The 16,303-nt window shown below is 36.9% G+C and overlaps 4 long non-coding RNA genes across 5 annotated transcripts in view; 2 read left to right on the top strand and 2 right to left on the bottom strand.

The window, feature by feature from the left end:
* LOC107635313 overlaps nucleotides 1-5,712 on the top strand; it is a 31,535-nt gene extending 25,823 nt beyond the window's left edge. For both annotated transcript variants that reach the window (XR_002347331.1, XR_002347324.1), the window contains one exon: nucleotides 5,607-5,712. This is a non-coding gene — a long non-coding RNA (uncharacterized LOC107635313). The remainder of the gene's footprint in view (nucleotides 1-5,606) is intronic.
* LOC110262571 overlaps nucleotides 1-5,975 on the bottom strand; it is a 25,257-nt gene extending 19,282 nt beyond the window's left edge. Inside the window, exon 1 of the long non-coding RNA XR_002347356.1 lies at nucleotides 5,903-5,975. This is a non-coding gene — a long non-coding RNA (uncharacterized LOC110262571). The remainder of the gene's footprint in view (nucleotides 1-5,902) is intronic.
* On the bottom strand, nucleotides 6,426-6,993 carry LOC110262587. The gene is made up of 3 exons (XR_002347399.1): nucleotides 6,811-6,993; nucleotides 6,656-6,715; nucleotides 6,426-6,438 (listed from the first exon to the last, which is right to left on the bottom strand). It is a non-coding gene; the product is annotated as an uncharacterized LOC110262587 (long non-coding RNA).
* On the top strand, nucleotides 9,744-12,690 carry LOC110262578. Its single transcript, XR_002347374.1, has 4 exons — nucleotides 9,744-9,890; nucleotides 9,983-10,037; nucleotides 10,115-10,273; nucleotides 12,391-12,690. It is a non-coding gene; the product is annotated as an uncharacterized LOC110262578 (long non-coding RNA).

Here is a 16,303-nt window from a genome sequence, read left to right as displayed (position 1 = left end):
ACTCTCACTTGTTTTTATATGTATACCCTGAACCCTGAACTTTTATAAAATACCAATTTTTACCTCCGTACTTTATTTATTACCCAAAATACCCGAAAACTTATATAATTACAAATTGTACCTCGATTTTTATATACAAATACAATGTTACCTTTAAAAAATAAAGTTTAAATACTAATCTTCCTCTTATACAAAACCGAAACCCTTAGCCCTTTTCTTTCAAAATATTACTTATGTTTTATTCCGTTTTTGAGTTTTTCGGTTACCGATTTTTTTTAACTTTTAATTTAATCTTTCAACCACCATATCTCTTCAATTTCCTCAAAATATCACATCACAACAATCCAAAACCATTAAAATAATCACAACTGAGCTATTCCTCATAGCCAAACTAACAAATCACAAGCAACAACAATAATTCAACATAAACACATTCAAACTAAAACAATAATCAATCAAACCAACATTCACTTATCAAATTCACAATTAATTATTATAAAATTACCAAACACTACCTCCGTACAAAATCAAACCAACGGGATCTCCGAAGAAGTTTTCTGACTGAGCTGTTGAAGAAGAAAACGTCAGGAATCGTCTGTGCCTCCTAGAACTCCAATTGACCGAATTCAAGAAGAAGAGGAACTACGTCACCATCAACTTTTACCGGATGAAAGTAACGCTAACATGTAGAAGAAAAAGATACGAACACTTTTACCGGACTAAATTTTTTATTGGAGTTACGGATTACAAAAAATTGGAGTCAGAAACTCATGGGAGGTCACGGTTGCTTTCACCCACACTCTCAGTCCCTTTCTTTCTTTGTTTTTCCTCAAATTCATTTGGTGATGCATGAGGTGAAAGGAAAGTGGTTAATGATGCTCATGATGAAGTGTTATTAGTTGTTAAAAGAAAAGTGGCTTTGAATAATAATAATAATAATAATAATAATAATAATAATAATAATAATAATAATAATAATAATAATAATAATAATAATAATAATAATAATTTTTTAAAAATATCTCATTATAATAAAAATTATTTAAAAATTTTAATAGATTTTAAACTTAAAGTATCATCAAATTTAATTTAATTACTTTTAAGAAAAATAATTTTTTTCAAATAAAATAATAAATCATAACTAACTCATTATTTAATTTTCAAAAACTTGAGGCGTTATAATCGACGTCTCGTTCTTTATCTCTTGTCTACATTAATAGTCATCCTCCATGATAGGAACTGAGAGCCACGTTACAAGAAGCTCAAATCGATCATCGTCGACGAAGAACTGGACAAGAAGCATGACACGAAGCAGGCATGGGCGGGTTCCGGAGTATTGCGGCTGTGGTTGTCGCCCTGTACTTAGGTGGTCAGCGATAGAGACACATCCTAACAAATTTTTTTTTGGTTGTCCCAACTATAATATGAGTGAAGGTAACTTCTTTGTAATTTAAATTTTTTGTGGTTGTCACATAATTTGTAGAGGGTTATTTGCAGACAAGTGAAAAAAAATGGTGTGACTTATTCGTTTGGGCAGATTGTGTACAAGAGGAGCTGACTAAAAAAGTTGTTCTAGGAGACGATGATGGTGAAATAAAAATGAACTTTGCACGGCGGTTTGGCAAAATGGATGCAAACTTTGAAATCTGAAATTCATGATTCAAGTTTTTGGTTTTGGGTTTTTGGTAGTTGTTATTTTTGTAGGAATGATATTGTTAAAGAGTTGAGAACATGACAATGTAACATAATATAATATAATGAATGAAAGTGTTTTGGGTCTATTTTATCTATTGTGGTTGTGGCTCTATGGACTCCATGGTTCTATTATTGATGTTATTTTTATATAATGTAATGTCATGCAGTGACAGATTCAAAAAAATTTTACAGTTGGGGGACAAAAATATAATAAAATTTAGGTATATATATTGCCTTCCCACAATACCCAATAAGTGAAGAGCTAATTCGTCATTAATTTAAGTTCTATTTAAGAGTCTGGCCAATAAGTTGTTGCACGTACGAGACAGAATTCAAACTCCCAACACTTACTTAAGTGAATGACTAAGCTGTTTATTAGATCAACCCAAATTGGTTTAGATATATTTAAAATTTTAAATTAGAACTATTAATACATATTGATAAAAACTAAAAATATACACACAATCACTTATTATATTATGTAAAATAATAAAAAGATAATTTCACACACAGTATAATCAACAAAAAATTTAACATAAAACACAAAAGAAATCATTTATATTTTATTTTAGGACAAACATAATATAATAAGAGACAAATGTATATAAGTATTAGTATTTTTTTAAAACTTTGGGGACAAATGCCCCCTCTTTGTTGCATGTGGGTTCGTTCCTGATGTCATGTAAAATGAATAGACAATACAAGTTAATGATTAATAGCAAGGTTGATTCAAACCATCCATAGTATTACTTAATCAAAATCAAAATATCACAGAACATTCATAGTTTTTACACAATATAGTCATAAGTATTTGACAAAAGCAAGTAATATGACATACTTGACTAGACTTTAACAACATGAATAAAGTAGCTTATAGTGAGCATTGTCACAGTTTTTTAAACAAAAGATGAATAGTACTAGGTCACAAAACTATATCCTAGTCTTAAGTTTCACTTTTTCTGTGGGTGCTTGAATCCAAGAGTAGGTACAAAGTTCAAGAAATTTGTGAAGCGTGAGGCAGTGGCTAAACTTGCTTCCTTCTTTAGATCCACTATTGTAGAGAGTATTGGAGGTGGTGATCTTCTTCTAAGAAGTAATTTTGCAGGTCTTGTGACTGGTTTAGTACTTGCTTCAGTTAACTAAACCAAAGACATACAAAAAAGGAAAACCTAAACACATAAACCACTACGAAAGACCTTAAACCTTTTTGAGAGTTATTAGTGAAGATTTAATAAAAAAAATTTAGTAAAAAATTATTATTAAACCTTTTGGTCTTCTGGTTCAGAACAACTTAGTTGTGACAGATCAATCTTTGAAGCGTAACTAGTTGGAACAGCAGTACTTGTTGCAAGGACATTATTTATAGCAGTAGCTATACTAATAGCAATAACTATAACAGCAGCAGTAGCAATGGGTGTAATAGCAGTAGTAGTGGCATCTGAGGTAGCAACAGTAGTAGTAGTTGCAGTGGCATGAGCAATAGCATTCTTAGGATCTTTAGCAGTTTCGGCAGCCTTTGCAGTTGCAGTAACATCAGCAGCAGCTTGAGTAGCATCAAAAGTCCTCTTCTTTTCACACCCTCTCTTGGTATGACCTTTTTGTAAACAGTACTTACAGGTGAATTGTCTTAGATGTCTTTTCATTGTTGAACTTGGCTTAGATTTCTTGTTAGAACTGGTGCTTTCATCGGCATCCTTCCTCCTCTTTGTTTGAAGCTTCCTTGTCTTTCTCTTGATTGGTGGTGCCAATGGCCTGTAATACTAACTTTATTCCCAAAAAAGTTGGCCAGGTACATGATTAATGTGGTACTTGTATGTTTCTTTGTAAGATTTCATGGTGATCAATTTGTGGCAAAAGTCCTCCGGGTGCTTGTTCACTTTGACAAGTGCAGCACAAGCATGAACACATGGAATCCCTACAAATTATCATTTCAAGACATTAAAAAAATACAAGATTGTATAAGACAACATTAATAAGCAACAAATCATGAAATACTTGATGAACTGGGTTGGGGAATATAACTTGTTAATATCCAAAACCGGCAAGTACATAGCCTTTTTTCCAAGTCAATCACATGATTGTTAGGATGCCTATGAACTTCAAACTTCTCATAGCCTAGCCCAGATAGCATGCCAGTTTCTGGACTCCTTTTTGCAACGTGGCTCCCAGTTCCTATCATGAATGATGACTATTGATGTAGACAAGAGATAAAGAACGAGACGTCGATGGAGGGAATCAGAATGAGAGGAAGCAGAAGAAGCTTTAGGGTTTATAAAAGGGGAAGGAACTAAATTGGGGAATTGAAAAACACTATCCACATAATCTATCTGTTATATTGATTCTAGGTGGCAGTGGCTGTGCCACATCAGCAAGCCAATTGCTGACTCACGCTGGAATTAGTGTGAAGGGCTAGTATGTAGCTCGAAGTGCAATCTCGAGGACCAGAATAGTGCAATTGGAATCTTAGAGGCTAAATTGGTATACGAGCCAAATCTGGAGAACCACTATAGAAATTTAGTCCCACAATTAAGAAGAGAGCATTAAGATATAGAAGATGAGCATTTGTCTTAATAAATGAAGAGTACATAATACCTTATATACAAGCACCATTTGAACGTTGGCATTCAAGTCATCTTCTCAATACATGTTCTCTTCCTCATAACTTTCATTGGCAATTACACTTTGAAGCTTCAGTGCTCTTATGTGCTTTTCTTTGAATATTTTTATGTTGGAGCAATCTCTCAGAATTAGTTAGTTTTTCCAACAATGGCATCGAAAATTCACAATTCCTGTTTTCACAGAAACTTGTGAGGTTACTTAGTCCCTCAAGTTCAATAGTTACCAACTTGGCAAAGGCAATTTTAATCTCGTCATTTTTCTCATTTTGATAACTATTTTATTTAATTTATATGGCGAGCAACCGATGCTTGGCCCCCCAGTGAACGTTGACAGGTTCATTACCACCACAGGGTAGGGGCGATGATGTATGGTGGCCTGACAAACATGATCAGTGGTATGCTGGCTGGACGAGTCATTTTGAGCCGAGCCGCAGGATCTCCATTAACCACACCTTTGACTATAGGCCGACCAAGGAGTATTGGGATTGGTGGCGGGGGGCTTGCCGGGTTAAGCACCTATTTGGTCAAGACGTACTCGATGATCCGAGGCTAGCCGAGTTACCACAGATATCGTCGGATGCTTCTTCGTCATATGGGGCAGGGGCGAAACCGTGTGCGCAATATGCGACGTGACTGTCAGTAGACTACGGGATCTTGCTGACCTCATCCTGTCTTCAGGTGACACTGACCTCAGCTGCACTGCCTCATCCTCATCCTCATAAGCACCAGTATGCCCCAGTTCCTTATTCCGAGGGCTACTATGTCCCACCGCTCCCACCACATCCGCAGCATGCTCAGGATCATACTGAGCAACCCCGCCCTCGTGCAGTGCCTCGGCCCAACCGACCTCAGCACTAGACACAGCCTCCCCCTGTGGGACTGGGCATCAGCTCCACTATCAGGATCCCCACCATCGATGATGTATTATAGTGTATTTTGTAGTCGATGTTGTTGTTAACTTTATTTCTTAGACTATCGATGATGTATTATAAATAGAGCTTGTATGAGTTGTTAATGTATAGTACTTTTCTGTGTTATTTTTTGTTGTTGTTTGGCATTATGACAAAATATGTTAGAACATAAACCGTTAATGATTATACAAACTACAAATATAAGAAAAATGGGAGAGAAGAATATATGAAATATTTGTGGAGAATACCGACGATTGTACCGCCTTTTAGGTTTCCTCTTCCTTAGAGTTGAATTTAGATTTCCTCTTCCTTAGAATTGAATTTAGGTTTCTTCTTGCTTAAAGTTGACAAAAACACTACTGCTACTACTACACAACTTGAGACTACTACTTGTAGTACAACTTCAAACTACAACTTGGAGCACAACTTGAATTTAGGTTTCCTCTTCCTTAGAGTTGACAATAACACAACTACTACTTCGTCTTTCTTATAGTTGACAACAACACAACTAGTACTATTACTATGACTACTACTTGTAACACAACTTGAATTTAGGTTTTCTCTTGCTTAGAGTTGCAACACTATTACTAACACTACCACTACTCCTTGAAACTACTACTTGTAGCACAACTTGAATTTAGGTTTCCTCTTGTTTAGAGTTGAAAAAAACACAACTACTATTACTACTACTTGTAGCATAACTTGAATTTAGGTTTTCTCTTGTTTAGAGTTGACAACACAACTACTACTACTTGTTGAACAATTTAAAATTACTGCTTGTACCACAACTTGAAACTACTACTTGTAGTACAACTGAATTTAGGTTTCCTCTTGTTTAGAGTTGACAATAACACAACTACCATTACTACTACTTGTAGCACAATTTGAATTTAGGTTTCCTCTTGTTTAGATTTGACAACAGAACTACTTCTACTTGTAGCACAACTTGAAACTACTGCTTGTAGCACAACTTGAATTTAGGTTTCCTCTTGTTTAAAGTTGACAACAACACAACTACTATTACTACTACTTGTAGCACAATATAAAACTACTGCTTGTAGCAAAACTTGAAACTATTACTTGTAGTACAACTGAATTCAGCTTTTCTCTTGTTTAGAGTTGACAACAACACAACTACTAATACTACTACTTGTAGTACAACTTGAATTTAGGTTTCCTCTTGTTTAGAGTTGACAACACAACTACTACTACTACTTGTAGCAAACTTGAATTCAGGTTTCCTCTTTTTTAGAGTTGATAACACAACTACTACTACTTATGGCACAACTTGAAACTACTGCTTGTAGGACAACTTGAAACTGCTACTTGTAGCACAACTTGAATTTAGGTTTTCTCTTGCTTAGAGTTGACAATAACACAACTACTACTAGTGCACAACTTGAGACTACTACTTGTAGCACAACTTGAAACTACTACTTGTAACACAACTTGAATTTAGGTTTTCTCTTGCTTAGAGTTGCAACACTACTACTACTACTACTACTACTATTTGTAGCACAACTTGAATCTACTACTTGTAGAACAACTTGAATTTAGGTTTTCTCTTGTTTAGAGTTGACAACAACTCAACTACTACTACTATTACTACTACTTGTAGCAGAACTTGAATTTAAATTTTCTTTTGCTTAGAGTTGACATCAACACAACTACTACTAGTACACAACTTGAGACTACTACTTGTAGCAAACTTGAAACTACTACTTATAGCACAACTTGAATTTAGGTTTTCTCTTGCTTAGAGTTGACAATAACACAACTACTCCTCTTTCTTAGAGTTGACAATAGCTCAACTGCTATTCTGCTACTAGATTCTCTTGCTTAGAGTTGACAACAACACAACCTGAACAACTGTAACACAACTTGAATTTAGGTTTTCTCTTGCTTAGAGTTGATTGCAGCAGAACAACTTGAATTCAGGTTTTCTCTTAGATTTGAATGCTGCACAACCTGAACAACTGTAGCACAACTTGAATTTAGGTTCTCTCTTGCTTAGAGTTAACTATAGCACAACCTAAACAACTGCATCAAAACTTAAATTCAGATTTTCTCTTGCTTAAAGTTGACTGCATGACAATTTGAATTTCTGTTTCTGTATTAATTCCATCTTTTGAAACAAGGTGCTACTACTACTAGATTCTGTTGCTTAGAGTTAAATGCAGCACAACACAATTTGAACAACTATAGCATACTTGAATTTAGGTTTCCTCTTGCTTAGAGTTGATTGCAACACAACTAAAGTTCAGGTTTCAGTGTTGGTTCCTTCTTTTGAAACAAAGTACTATTACTACGACTCCTTGAACAACTCCAGCACAACTTGAATTTAGGTTTCCTCTTGCTTAGAGTTGATTGCAACACAACTTGAATTCAGATTTTAATGTTGGTTCCTTCTTTTGAAACAATGTACTATTATTACTATTACTTGAACAACTACAACACAACTTGAATTCAGGTTTTCTCTTGCTTGGAGTTGATTGCAGCACAACTTGAACAATTGCAGCATAACTTGAATTTAGGTTTTCTCTTGCTTAGAGTTGACTGCAACTATGCATATTGGAAAGAGAGAATGAGAATTTTCGTGCAATGTTGTTTCCTTCTTCTTTGAGCTTCGCTTGAGATTTCTTTGTTATGATTTTCTGATGTCTATCTTTCTGTAATTGAGAAAAAGGCTAATCATGGTAAAGTGAGAAAATGAAAAAGCCATTAGTGAAAAGAGGCTAAAGAGATAAATTGAAAAAGCCAAAGTAATTTTCTGTGTATTTGGTTTTTGTTGAACTAGGTTTAGTTCTCCTTAGCCAAGTTGGATTAACACTTGGTGAGCTAGATTGGAGTTTTCCTTAGTTAAGTTGGGATAGCACTTGGTGGATACTAGGTGTAGGTTAGAAATTTGGTGGGTGATACTAGATGAATTAGGTTGTAATTCATTGGTATTGGTACATGTAATCAGTTTGATTATAGTGGAAATTCCACCATAGTTGTGGTGGAGACTGGATGTAGGTTTCATTGCACTTGGAAACCGAACCAGGATATATGCTTGTGTGATTCTCTTTTTCTGTTATGTTTTGTTCTGCTTTTGAGTCAACCCCCTTTCTCAAGTTCTAAAAGATCTTGGCAAAGGATACAGGTTAAAAATCACTACCCTTATCACTAACCAAAACATAATAATTACAAAGAGTAAATCTAATTCGTCAACCTCTACAAATTGTGGAAAATTAATAAAACTTAATTAACCTAATTCATAAATATTAACCAACTTATTAATTGAATTTAGTAAAAGATTAGCGTTACTAAAAACAAAGTTAATTAATAGTTCTAAATTTTTACTAAAAATCATTTGGTCCTGAACTAAATAAAATCATACCTTATGAGTTAATATCTCCTACTAAAAGCAAGGTTATATTAATATAGTTTGATATAGTGTTAGTGTGTGGAAGAAGGGTCCAAGTAGTTAGATGTGTGAAGTTTTGCGTTGGATGGGATTAGGGAACACAAGCTTTATTATCAAAGTGTATTAACATTTGGATTCGAATTTCGCTAAATAACTAACATCTAATCAGTCAACTATCAGCTAATTTATTATTAATTAATAATTTTAATTTTTTAAATTATCATTAATCAGTTATTATTTAATATTTAAAATTTAATTTTAAAAAATAAAAAATTAAAAAAATTGTTAATCGAATGACATTGTCCTTTTCTTTTTTGACTCTAAAAATCACATCCGTTCATTTTTGGTACTGCTAATTGTACACCAAAGGACACACCATTAATTGGTTTTATTGAAACTGAAACCACCTACTTATACTTTTAATTTTTGTCAACAACAATTATAATAGCCGTTCATATTTCATTTATCTATAACAATGTGGTTAAATTAAAGGAGTCAAGTTATGTAGAGGAAACTCCATTCGTGTGTTTGATCAAAATTTAACCGGTATGGCTTATTGTATTCATTTAACCGTATATATTCCCCTTAAAAAGATTATAAACAGATAAAAAATTAATTATTAATTCAGTAATTTAATATTATGCATGTTTTATTGAATTTTCGTTAGTAAAAAAATAAGTATATGCCTTACATTTGTATTTTGGATACTTAAAATCTCAAATATCAATCCGCCATCAAACATATTTTTGAGAGACGCAAATTATACACATTAAACATTTTGATACTACAATAATTCTACCGACAAACACCATAAAAAGGCGTCAGAATATAAATAGCATACAATTGTCACATGTAAACCCGTTAAAATCAGTAAATAATTAGTTAATAAATTAAATTTTAATTAGAAAAATTAAAAACATAAATCTAATATCAAAATAAGATAAAGCTCTTTAAACAAGAATTTTAACATCAATTTCAAAAAATTTGGTTTAAAATTGAACCGAATGAGCCGAACCAATTGAACCGGACCCAAAACCAGGCCCGTAAGTCCAACCGGACCCATAACTTAAAATGGCCCGGGGCTTCTCCTTCCCCATTTAGCAGAACGCTGAACAGATTTGGGGGAGAGGAGAGCTTCCCAAACTCTCACCATCATTTTAATTCACCATAACTTCTCCGTTTGAGTTCCGATCGCCGTACTGTTTGCGGCCACGTGTCCAGCGCATCGAGCTCTACATTTATGTCGGATCAATTTTACTGGTAAGCCCCAATTTCATCTCAGATTTTCTACCCCCTTTTTTATTCTTGAAATTGAGCATTGTAATGAGATTTTGCCAAATTTGGTGTTCTAGGTTCGATTTAGCTTGCAGAGCTTATCAGGTTTGAGTTGCTATGCATCTGGGTGCGGTAAGGATCACCTAAACCTTAGTCAACTATTGATTTTATTATGTAAAATCTGAACTTGAAGTATACATGTGTATTAGGTGTGAATTAAGTATATATTTATGCATTGGAATTGAACGGTGGGCATTTAGAGGCTTGGTGGATGATTGGTGCTAAGATTTTAGTTGATTTCTCAAGCTTGAGGGGTTGTGGATGTGACTAGTGTGGCTGCCTTGGACCAAACATAGTGATCGGCCAAGGTATGGTTAGGTTTTGCGCATTTAATATATAAGGTTTTGTGAAAATTTAGGCTAGAAAACTATAGGATAAGTTGAAGTGATTGAATGTGTTAAATGATTAGTTTTTATGATATTGATGGATAAGTTGATGTGGGCATGTGTTGAGTAATTGATGATGTGGGTTGAATGCAAATATATATAAACACCACTCAATCTCAACCATATCATTACTTTGCCATAATCATAAATCCTTCATCCATCATCATTATACTACCACATATATATGTGGTAGTATAATGATGATGGATGAAGGATTTATGATTATGGCAAAGTAATGATATGGTTGAGATTGAGTGGTGTTTATTTGGAATTGTTGGTACTGTTATATTGATTAATGTTGTGATGATGGTTGAAGAATTTTATGATGATGACAATATGTGTATATGGAATGGTATGTTAGTTTGTGAGTTTGTGAGTAAAACTTGTAAAGTTAGATTGAAATGAGGTGTATTGAGCTAAGGAAATGCAAGGGTTGAATGAATTGTTGTGTAGTGGTGAAAGGTAAGTTGTATTGATGGTTATGGTATGTTGAGTTAAATGAAATTGAGTTTTGAAAAGGGAATGTGAATTTGGGTAAAAATGGGGTTTGGCATATTTTGGTAAAAGTTGATTTTTTGATGAACTTTGGTAGTCCATAACTTGCTCCTCAAATTTCGGATGGAAATGAGGTTTGTTTTAAATTAAAGAATGTTTGATAAGCTTGAAATTGATATAAGGTTAGCGAAAAATTGAATTCTGTAGAGGAAGTTATGGACGCCGGAAATCTGGTGTGAAAAATTGAAATTTTCAAAGTTGCAGCAGAATCAGGTTTTCTGATGTGTGCCCACGCACACTGTTGTGCGCACGCACCCAACAGAAGCAGAAATTTTACCTGTGCGTACGCACGCCTTCGTGCGCACGCACACCTGGTATTTTTCAGAAAGTGTGCGTACGCACGTCCTTGTGCGCACGCACACACCATGATATGCTTTCTGTTGGTGGCACTCGCAGGGAGTGAGGCACACATACACCAAGTAATTCCTGGCTGGTGTGCACACGCACGCATTCGTGCGCACGCACACGTTCCGTTTTCTCTTTAAGCTGCGCGCATGCACACATGTGTGCGTACGCACACACTCTGTTTTTCTAGCACCTGTGTTTTTGTGATCTAAACATGGTTTTGAACCCCTAAATCCCTATTTTTGCCCTGTTAACCTTAGATTTTACTGGTAAGCTTAGTAATGAGCAGAAGATAGGAATTTAAGGTAACTTGGGGATGAAGTAAGAGGTAAAAATGATGAGTTAAACGAAGGAGATATGGATGTTAAATGAAGTTATGATACCATGGCTTGATGAATGATTATATAATGATTATGAATATCGAATGGCTTATGAATATGATGATATCTGAGATACGAGTTTCCTTAGGTAACAGAATTGTGGCTTGCCACCACGTGTTCTAGGTTAAAACTCGATACTCTGTTGACCCTACGTCGTAAGGGTGACCGGAAACGTATAAATTTCCAGGAATGGATATCCCCCATTGAGTGATATATGAATGAATGATTCAATGATGAATGAATGTGATATCTATGCATACTCTCATGGGGATGCGCGACGGGGGACAGTCTAAGGTTTTCGGACTTGTCGGGTTGGCTGGATAGCCGACAGATGAGCCTCATCAGCCATAGGACAGGAATATATCATGTGCATTTGTTTGTTTTGTCTACTATGCATTACTTGGGATTGCCTAACTGAATATATACCCTGCTATCTGCTATATTTGCTATTTGCTACCTGTTTCCTACTTGTGCGTGTAATTATCTATTTGTTTGTCTTTGCTGATTCATGGATGATGGAGGAGCAGAGGAAGGGTGGATTGGTTTGGTGTTAATGTTAGGATTTAAAGAAAGTAAGTTTAAGATACTTAGGTCACCTACCCCCTTTTTATGGCTTCTGCTTAGAATTTAAGTTTTATAATTGTATGTTGGAGTTCTAGGATTGCCTCTGGCATTCCCAGGACCTTATATTATATGCGTGGCACCTTTACCATGCTGAGAACATCTGGTTCTCACTCCATACTGTGTTGATGTTTTCAGATGCAGGTCGAGCGGCTCCTCGCTAGGCATCTGGATCCCTGAAGCGGAGTAGTCCCTAGGTTATTTTGGGTTTACAGTTTGTATATGTATGGTAATATGTGTTAGCTTGCTCTCCAAGAAACTTAATCATTTTGTTCCTCATAGAGGTTGAGGGAGAGTTAGGGTCTCTTTTCTGTATTTTGAGTATTTTGGGATACCTGTATATGTATGTATATATATTCTCCGGCCAGCCTTGGCTTCGCAAGCTGAGTCAGGAGCTAGTTATGCTGTACTCTTGGCTCTCTATTCTTTTTTTTGCTTTATCATATCTATAACCCTTAGGTTTCTTAGCACGCAAGTAATTTCGTTTCCTGAGGGTTGTGCTTTTTATTTTGCGGCTTTGTTTTACCCGTTTTTCAAAGCTCCTAGTATATTATGTTTTTCTACTATTATAAGTAAATATTTTATTATTAGAGGTCCGTAACACCACACTACTTCTATTCTATGACTTAAGCGTAAAACTCTGTGTAGTAGGGTGTTACACCATCACCGGATGGACAAATTGTGATTAAATACGGTTGTTAGCGAATTGAGTTTGGCTGCGGTGATGCAAGCAACAGCTGAAGCCCTGGGAAACCAAATAAATAATGGGAATAATGGCAACAACGGAGACGATGGTCCTATGATGCATTCCTCCTTCCTGAAAGTTCATCCTCCGACCTTCAGAGGAACCTCGAACCCTACCGATGTGGATAACTGGATCCAAGCCATTGAGCGATCATTACAGGCTCAGCAGGTTCTTGAAGAACAGTGGGTTGAGTTTGGAACCTACCAGCTACAAGGTGAGGCTCAGCATTGGTGGCAGGGCATGAGGCGTATTCTGCAGCCTGACGGGGTTGTAATCTCTTAGGAGTTGTTCCGAATAGAATTTTATAAGAAATACTTTCCCAGCTCAGTCAGAAATGCCAAGGAACTTGAACTGTTTCAGCTGAAACAAGGCCAGATGACCATTACTAAGTACACTAGCAGATTTGAGAAACTGTGCCATTTTTCACGCATTTGTCAGGGAGCTCCTGAGGACTTTGCTGAGTGGAAATGCATCAAGTATGAAGGAGGCCTTCGGAGTGACATTCTGAGCTTCTAGCACCTATGGAGTTCCGGGTGATCTCTGAACTTGTGAATAAGAGCAAGGTGGCTGAGGAGTGTGTAAGAAAGGCCGCAGCAGAAAAGAGAAGTATGAGGATGCCTTTCCAGAGGACTTCAGGGAGGAATTTTGCACCTAGGGGCAGACAATTCAAGCGTGGTGGCTTTGTCCGTTAGAATAATCAGGGGCAAGGTAACTTCAAGAGGCCAAATGCCAATGCTACTCAGGGAAGAAGGCATGGGAAGCAGCCACAGCAGGACTTGAGTTGTCACAGATGCGGGAAGTACCATTCAGGACCGTATAGGTTTGGGACTGGAGTATGTTATTTCTGTGGACAGCCTGGACACTTGGCTAATAACTTCCCAGAGAAGAAGAGGTATGAGACTGGCAGAGTGCAGCAACCAGGGAGAGTATACACTACTTCTGCAGTAGGCGCTGAGGGGTCAGAGACACTTATTAGAGGTAATTGTGAGATGGCCGGTAAAACTTTGAATGCCTTATTTGATTTTGGAGCTACACATTCATTTATTGCATTTGAGAAGGCTGATGAGTTAGGATTGAAAATAGTAATCTTGGGGTATGATTTAAAGGTCTATAATGCTACCCATGAGGCTATAGTGACTAGGTTGGGGTGCTTACAAGTTCCATTTCGAATCCAACAGCATGAATTCGTGCATGACTTAATTTGTCTGCCAATGACTGGTCTTGATCTTATTTTGGGGTTGGACTGGTTATCCAAGAACCATGTTCTACTCGATTGTTTTGCAAAATCAGTGTGCTTTATGCCAGAAGACACAAAAGGGCCAGTTGTGGCGAATAGCTACTACCTGAATTCCATGATGATGAACTGTTCTGGGCCGAATATCAAGGAATATTGTTGTTAGCTGCGGGTGTTTCAGGTGATGATCAAAGCTTGGAGCAAATTCTGATTGTGTGTGAGTTTCCAGAGGTGTTTCCTGATGATATTGATGAATTTCCACCTAACTGAGAGGTTGAGTTCGCTATTGAGTTGGTGCCTGGGGCCGAATCAATTTCGAGTGCTCCTTATAGGATGTCACCCCTAGAAATGGCCGAATTAAAGTCTCAGCTAGAAGATCTGCTGGGTAAGAACTTTATCCGCCCAAGTGTGTCTCCGTGGGGTGCGCCAGTGTTACTGGTAAAGAAGAAAGACAGGAGTATGTGCTAATGTGTTAACTATCGGCAGCTGAACAAGATTACTGTGAAGAATAAATACCTGTTGCCAAGGATTGATGACCTTATGGACCAGTTACAGCGAGTCGGCATGTTCTCTAAAATTGATCTACGATCTAGATACCATCAGATAAGGGTTAGAGATGAGGATATTCACAAAACTGCCTTTAGGACGCGTTATGGTCACTATGAATACACAGTAATGTCCCTCGGACTGACTAATGCTCCAGCGATATTCATGGATTACATGAATAGGATTTTTCATCCATATCTGGATAAGTTTGTTGTTGTGTTTATCGATGACATACTTATTTACTCTAAGACAGAGAGTGAGCATGCGGATCACTTACGGACGGTGCTGCAGATCTTGAAGGATAGGAAGTTGTATGCCAAGCTATCCAAGTGTGAGTTCTGGAAGTCTGAAGTGAAATTTCTTGGCCATGTGGTAAGTAAATAGGGAATAGTAGTAGATCCTACTACGGTTGAAGCAGTGATGAATTGGGAGTGTCCAACTTCAGTGACGGAGATCAGGAGTTTCCTAGGATTGGCAAGTTACTATCGGAGGTTCATTAAAGGGTTTTCACAGCTCGCTTTGCCTTTGACCAAGCTAACGAGGAAGGATGTTCCTTTTGTGTGGACTCCTGAGTGCGAGGAGAGTTTCCTGGCATTAAAGCAGAGGTTGACGACTGCACCCGTGTTGATGCTGCCTGAGCCAAGAGAACCATTCAAAGTATACTGTGATGCATCATTGAAGGGTTTAGGATGTGTGCTGATGCAACACCATAAAGTTGTAGCTTATGCCTCACGTCAGTTAAGGCCACATAAAAGAAACTATCCAACTCACGATTTGGAGCTTGCTGTCGTTATTTTTGCTTTGAAGATTTGGAGGCATTATCTCTATGGTGTGAAGTTTCAAGTTTTCTCAGACCATAAGAGCTTGAAGTACCTCTTTGAACAAAAAGAGTTGAATATGCGGCAGAGGAGGTGGATGGAACTTCTGAAGGATTATGACTTCGAGTTGAACTACCATCCGGGAAAGGCGAATATGGTGGCAGATGCCTTGAGTAGGAAATCTCTGTGTGTTGCATGGATGATGTTACGAGAGGGAGAATTACTGAAAGCATTCCAAGGGTTGAAATTGGGAATCAGAGAAGAGTTTGGGACTTTATGCTTAAGTCAGTTACAAATTTCAAGCGATTTCAAGGATGAACTTTTAAAGGCTCATCAGAATGACCAAGAATTGTATAAGATTTTTCCGGCGATTGAGAAAGGCAAACAGTGGAGAGTGTCAGAAGATAAGGATGGGTTATGGAGGTTCAAGAATCGGATCATTGTGCCAGATGTCGGATTTGCGACAGAGCATATTGGAAGAAGCTCATAAGAGCGGGTTCTCAATCCATCCAGGAAGCACCAAGATGTATCAAGATCTAAAGACAATGTTCTGGTGGCCAGGAATGAAAAATGATGTGGCGTTGCACGTTTCCAAGTACCTAACTTGCCAGAAAGTTAAAATTGAACACCAGAGACCATAAGGAAGGAGAACACGTCTTCCTGAAGGTTACTCCAACCATCGGAATAGGGAGATCCATCAAAACTAAG

This window comes from Arachis ipaensis, chromosome B01, assembly GCF_000816755.2.
Source record: "Arachis ipaensis cultivar K30076 chromosome B01, Araip1.1, whole genome shotgun sequence".
NCBI classification, from domain to species: domain Eukaryota; kingdom Viridiplantae; phylum Streptophyta; class Magnoliopsida; order Fabales; family Fabaceae; genus Arachis; species Arachis ipaensis.
The sequence above is the reverse complement of the archived record's forward strand: the minus strand, read 5'-3'. Positions and strand labels throughout refer to the sequence as shown.